The sequence below is a fragment of the Spinacia oleracea genome, chromosome 3, assembly GCF_020520425.1.
Source record: "Spinacia oleracea cultivar Varoflay chromosome 3, BTI_SOV_V1, whole genome shotgun sequence".
Taxonomy (NCBI): Eukaryota; Viridiplantae; Streptophyta; class Magnoliopsida; order Caryophyllales; family Amaranthaceae; genus Spinacia; species Spinacia oleracea.
In genome coordinates, this window is record NC_079489.1 from 24,119,414 (window position 1) to 24,126,148 (window position 6,735).

The following is a 6,735-nucleotide window of genomic DNA, read 5'->3' on the forward strand; positions in this document are numbered from 1 at the left end:
CAACTCAACCAGTTTAAGTAAATGGGGTGGGTCAGGTTGAAACTTTTAACTCGAAAACAACCCGCCTAACGCATATAACTAATTGAGCCAGGTCAACCCGCCTAACCCATATAACTAATTGAGTCAGGTCAACCTGTTAACCCACATAAAAACTACGGAGTATAAATATAAAAAACTTAAACTAACACCTAGAAGCATCCAATACTTAATTTTCTCTCGCAATATCTATCTTCTCTACCTCTCAAAAATTATCAACCTATATTTGTTCTCTATATATGTAATCTCTATATCAACAAATAAAGTATCAAATCTATGATCATTTCCTGAATAATAATGAAGGAAGTCTGTGCAAAGTCAAGAACATGTTTACTGAGAAATTACAGTCTCACCTCTGGCTTACTATTGAATACTCTATCAAAGAGATGTACCAAAACATGAGTGAGAATCAACCAAAAACTCACTGGTCTAAACAAGTCTGGAACATGTACAATGTGCCTAGACATAGATTCACTTTGTGGTTAGCTAGCCAAGATAGATTGAAAACAAGGGCTAGGTTGTATAAAGTGGGCATTGGTTATGACAACCAGTGTGCCATCTACTCTAGTTCAGAAGAGATAGTCACACACCTGTTCTTTGGGCGTGCAAAAACCTGATCCTTCCATGGTTAGGCCTCTCCTCTATTGGAGGTAATATTCATAGGCTGCTATGTTGGACAAGAAAACGAGGCACTAGTGCATTAAGAAGGCAGGTCTATTACACTGCATGTGCAGGCTTGGTGTATCATCTATGGAGGGCCAAAAATTCTGATGTATGGGATGCTATGCATATGGTTCCTACAGTCCAGCAAGCAGTTAAGAAGGTGCAAAGACACCAGGGGTAGAATTCAGCAGCTAATGGGGAGAAAAGTCAGGAATTCTGATGTAAATTGGTTTCATTCCTTGAGATTTCCAGTTTTTTCTAGGCTTGTTTAGCCTTTCAGTTTGCTTGCCTTATCTTAAGGCAGCTTAAGTTGTAATACTGTGTTTTGGTATTAATAATATCCCTTATTTGCTTGCTAAAAATGAAAAAAAAAAAAAAAAAAATGAAGGAAGACGAGAAGAAAAAGTAACAATGAGCCATTCTTAGCCTCTGAGTGCCGCCTTTTCTTAGATTTATTGGATAACCAATTTTACTCACCTGACTTTCCTTTATTCATTTTTTAAAAATTCTTACTGCCAATTTATTTCACCAACTATTAAAGTTTAAGTTAGTATGTAATATACATATGTAGAATGTTATTTGAAAGATTTTATTTCTCATTTTTCGCTTCAACATTGAATAATTATTTGAAGGTTTGATTCATGTCAACTACATAGTGGAGTATTAGTTTTTGCTATGAGATTTGCCTTATATAAATCACCCTGTAATTATATAATCAAGTCAATTTACACGTAAAGGAGATAAAAAACTTAAACGAGTCAACTTCAGTATTCAGGTCTACCCGTTTATAGTTGGGTTGAGTTGGGTTGAGAATCTCAATTTGTTTAACTTAATAGGTCGGGTTGGCCTGAAAGGAAAAGTCTCAACCCGTTTATAAATGGCTAGACCTGATTTAGACCCAATTCAACCCATTATCAGCTCTAATCTCAAATTACGGTTAACTAGTTATGGCCCAACTCTTTAAATCATTGTTGTCTTTTATTGAAGCAAAGTGTCACTCTCACAGCCCAACAATATATTCTCACATCCCAACAATCAAGGCCCGAAAGCAGTCAAGCATTTCTCCATTTTGTTATTCGAGCAGTTTGTTGATAACTGTTGTTTTGGGAAGCTAATACATCTAAATACCCATCCATCCCTAGCAATCTTTTCATCATCAATGGTCTGTGTTTTGTGTCATTAGGATCCTACTACATGTACACCTACGGCTCGTTTGGTAGCCGGTAATAAACGATGGGAATGAGAATAAATCCAAGCGTTGTTTGACAAGAAATTAACATCATAATGTCCATGGTAATGAAACTTTGTCTCAAACTTGGTGTTTTTCTTCATAAATTTGTATTCCCACCTAATACCACTCTCCAAATGGTAATGGATGGTAATGGGAATTTTTAAAGAAAAAGAGATAATCTTAAGTGAACTAGCATTCCCATGGGAATGACTATTGATTTTCCTTACAAATTTACATACAAATTCATTCCCATAGACATCATTTATGGCCGGCTACCAAACGGGCCGCTAGTGTACAAGGATCTTGTACACCATGCTTTTCTATTGGTTGAAAGGGCATATTTATTGTTTTTCATTCTCATTTTTAGTGGGTTTGATGATGTGTCAACAAATCAGTGGAGATGTACAAGAGAATCTTGTATACTAGATGTACATGTAGCCTTTTCCGCAACGTAGAGATTCCGACCCGAAAGAAGCAGCTTTCAGCGGGCCCGGAAGCTTGAAGGTAGAGCATGTGACCAGGTATCAGGTATGTTCCCTAATTTAGTAATTTAGTGTTGATCTAAATCTGAATCTATTTGCCACTTAGCCCACTACTGCGAGCTACCCGCTACCACCGCTTATAAGGATTAAGGGCTAATCAGTAATGTATTTAAACAAAACAATTCAAAGGGCATGTGTGAACCAATCATTTTTCTTATTTTTAATCAACATATTATAATGAACGCAATCTAAAGAGATTTTAGAGAATAGTAGTATAACTCCGTCTCAAAATGATATGTACAGTTATTTACACAAATATGAAAAAGAAATAGGAAAATTGTGTTAAAAAATAAAAACATATGGATAAAGTATGGCAAATGGGTAAAAAGATAGGTGTAAGAAAAAAAAAATTAATAAAGTGAGTTGAAATGTGTAAATGTTGTGGGGGTGTGATAGTAAATTTTCATATCCAAAAGTAGAATAAAGCAAAGTGGGAACATTATGAGCGGACTAAAACGAAAAGTGTAAAGATCATTTTGAAACGGATGTTGTAGTTGTATAAATAGTCTTGCAATATAAGGTTTACAATTCGCAATATTAATTTTGTAGAAAAATCTAAAATAAATGAGGTTAATCTTTATATTGATAATTAATCATTATATCGTTGTACATTTGAGAAAAAAAAAGCCAATACATAACGAGATCCTCTAGAGTTTTAATAAAACTCTACAAGGTAGAGTTGTATCTAAACCATACATTTTAAAATCAATGGCTTATATTGATGAGAAAAAATAGGGGGAACTTTGGAAAGATAATATCACTACTACAAAAATGGGCAAAGAGACCCTTAAGAAAAGACCCTTTAGTCGACATAACGGGTCTCTTTAACATAAGAGATCTAATATTATAGATAAAGGGTCTCTTATAAGTCAAAGGGCCCACTTAAAATTAGACAGAGAAAAATAAGAGACCCGTTATCTTATTTAACGGGTCTCCTGTGTATGAATAGGGCTATTTTTTTCCCGTGGAAAATAAAATAGGAGAAACATGAGATCCTATATTTAACTACACGGGTCTCTTAGGTATCGTAGGACCCACCACTCCTTCGTACAAAATAAATTAAAATAAAGCAAGACCCGTCATTTTACCTAACGGGTCTCTACTTTTCATCATTTGTCACCTTTGCGAAACCAGAATTTTCTTTGCCCTTTCTTCTTCCCTCGACTCAGATTCAAGGTTTCTTTGCCCTTTCTTCTTCCCTTGACTCACATTCAAGGTGAACCAGATTTTTTTTCTCCGGGAAAGGCGAACTCATTGGCGAACTTACCACCACCGGAGAATTGCACCATCACCAGAGAACTACACTACCATCGGTGACTTCACTACCACCCGCAACCTCACCATCATCGCTAGCTAACTTCAAATCTAGGTTTTTTTTTTCCTAACAACACTCTTTTCATTCTTCTTCTCTTTAATTTTTGTTTCGAACATCTGAATTTCTTGTGGGTTTATTTGATTTTCGATTTCAATTTGTAATTTCTTCTACAAGTTAGGGTTTTTTTCCCCTAATCTTTCAACTTCAATTTCTAAGAAGTTAGTATTCCCACCATGAATTTCTGAAATTTCAATTTGCAATTTCGGGTTAGGTTTTCCAGTTTCATGTCATGTTTTGTTTCGAATGAGTTTCAATATCCATTAATTTTTGTTATGAATGAGTTTCAATTTCCTTGTCATGTTTGCAAACTTGCAATTTCTGAAATGACAAATTCCATCAATATGAAACAAAAGAACCCAAACATAGACAAATTCCATCATAACTTGGGAAGGTTTGGGTTCTTTGTTTCATATTGATGGAATTTTTCATTTTGGATGCTAAGTATGATTATACAAGTACGAGTTGTGTTTATTACACTTTTTGTTTTGTTCTTTAAGTATGCGGATATAGAAGTTGGTCGGATATCCGGAAAGACCAGAACTTTGGGCTGAATGACACTCGAAAACTGAAGATACTTTTAGTTGATAATGTTGTAGTTTTATGTGTTTTAGCCTCTAGGCCTCTTAGTCTCTTATAGTAGGAGAAATTTTTGGTAGATCATAGACTTAGTAATGCTTGTGCAGGTGAAAGATGTTGATGCAACCACAGAGGATAACAAGAAATTACGGACAAAAGCAAGGTAAAAAATGTTTGTTTTGAATTATATAATATATAGGCCTGTGTAGCATGATAAGAGAAGAAATGAAAATTGATTGTATGTGTGGTTGTATAAGGGAATCAGAATCTGAGATGAAAAGCAATAGACTCAAATTCGGAACAAATTTAGTTGAGCAGTTATAAATGTATGAATTCTTCTATCAAAAATTTTAAGCCTTGCTCATTCATTGATGTAAGTATGCACCAGCATTGTAATATAAAGGGAGGTCCTGAATTCCTGATATTAACTTACATTGCTTACAGTAATTATTGTTTGCACTCAAATCTTTATTTTTGTACAAGACATCCTGCAATATGTTGCAAACTCGAGCTATCTCTCCTTAATCCTTTTCCACACAGATTTCCTATAAAAAGCCCTTCATTGCAATCGTCGTTTGTAGTATCTTGATCCCTTGTTAACAATTTTATACACGGACAAGTCTTAGAAAATGTGCAAATCCCATAAGAAGAACAAGCCAGAGGAAGATCACAAGTAGTATTTAGGACTTGAAATGATGCCTTGAACTTATCCTTGTAGGGAGAGTAGTCGTACAGACCGAGGTTTCATGTGTCATTATCTAGGGATAAAAAACGTACTGGTTCTTGGTATGGCGACAAAATTTGTGTGAAGTTTTCGTATTTGTCATAAAAAAACTCCAAACCCTTGGAAGCTAGCTCGATGTAGGTGATATTTCTGGTCTGGGAAGAATAGAATTCCCAGTATGAGTACTTGTAGTAGTTGTCATTGTTTCTACCTGAATTCAAGTAGAGAGCAACCTTGTCATGGTGAATCTCAAATGAAAAGAATGAGGTGGAGTAGTTGTTAGTAGGAAATGCGGTCAGGTGAGTAGCTACACTTAGTCTCTGCCCCATTAGTAAGATGTTTGTTGGGAAATTGAATGTTTGCCACTTTATTCATTCTTGTACATCAACCAGGACTAAATTTCCACTGTCAGTTGCAATTGATTGTATGTGTGGTTGTTTAAGGGAATCAGAATCTGAGATTCTGAGATGAAAAGCAATAGCTCTGTTGGTGTATCTGATTAACTGATCTAGTACACTAAGCTAAGCAATCTAGTGTATCTGATTAACTGATCTAGTATACTAAGATAAGCAATCTAGTGTTGGTGTATGAAAGAATACAACTTATGTTGAGTTCGCGCGTTCCTCTGTGGAATCTATCTCAGATTCTCACATACTTTAATTTCCATATAGTCCGTATCGTTTTCCATCTTTAACTGTCAACAGGGTTTAAAGGTCGTAGGTTCGACTCTTAAGATGATGTTTTACTTCTTACTCTCAGGTTCCTTGGGTTATTGCATAGGTCATTTAAGAGATACTTATTTCATTTCAAAAACTAATTTTAATCTTGTAAAACAATTGGATTACTACTGATGTGAATAGGATTTGTGGTTCTCTAGCATAGATTTATGTATTACCAAGGTCTGAATTTGAGCTTTTATGTGTGTGTTCAATTGATTAATACAAACCACATCCTATGCACGACGACATTTCATAGTTTAAAGTAATTAAACATATAAGAGGGCCTAAGTAGAGAGAGGTTTGTGTTTGATGTTTTCTTATTGGTGTCTATATTTTATCACATTAATTTTTCAAAATGAATGACTAATGATGGTTAGTAGTAGTATATTTTTTTTACGGGAAACAATAGGCTTATCTCATTCAATTAAGGTGTTGTCCTTAAGAACATACGGAACAGTTTCAGAGGGGAATTCTTCCATCCATATCAAGACCTCATCCCAGCGTAGGGAAGACTTAGCTATAGAATGTGCTTCCTTAGTACAGGTTCGCTTGGCAAAATTAAAGGTACAAAAATCAAATAAACTAGTAAGAGCAATAATATCATTAACAAACAGCTACGAGTCTGAGTTCTCCTTCCTTCTCCCTGCCAACTGGTCCACCAAAGTACTGTAGTCACTCTCCAATTCTATCTTCCTGTAACCTGCGTCAAATGCATACCTCATTCTAAAGAGGATAGCTCGAGCTTCTGCTTCTTGTGATGTGATTGACAGTAGTAGTATATTAACCTACTTTATTTTGTGCCAAAACCCTTTTTTTTTTTGTTGCATGTGTATCTTCTCTGGTTTTTCTGCCGGAACTTGTTATTATTC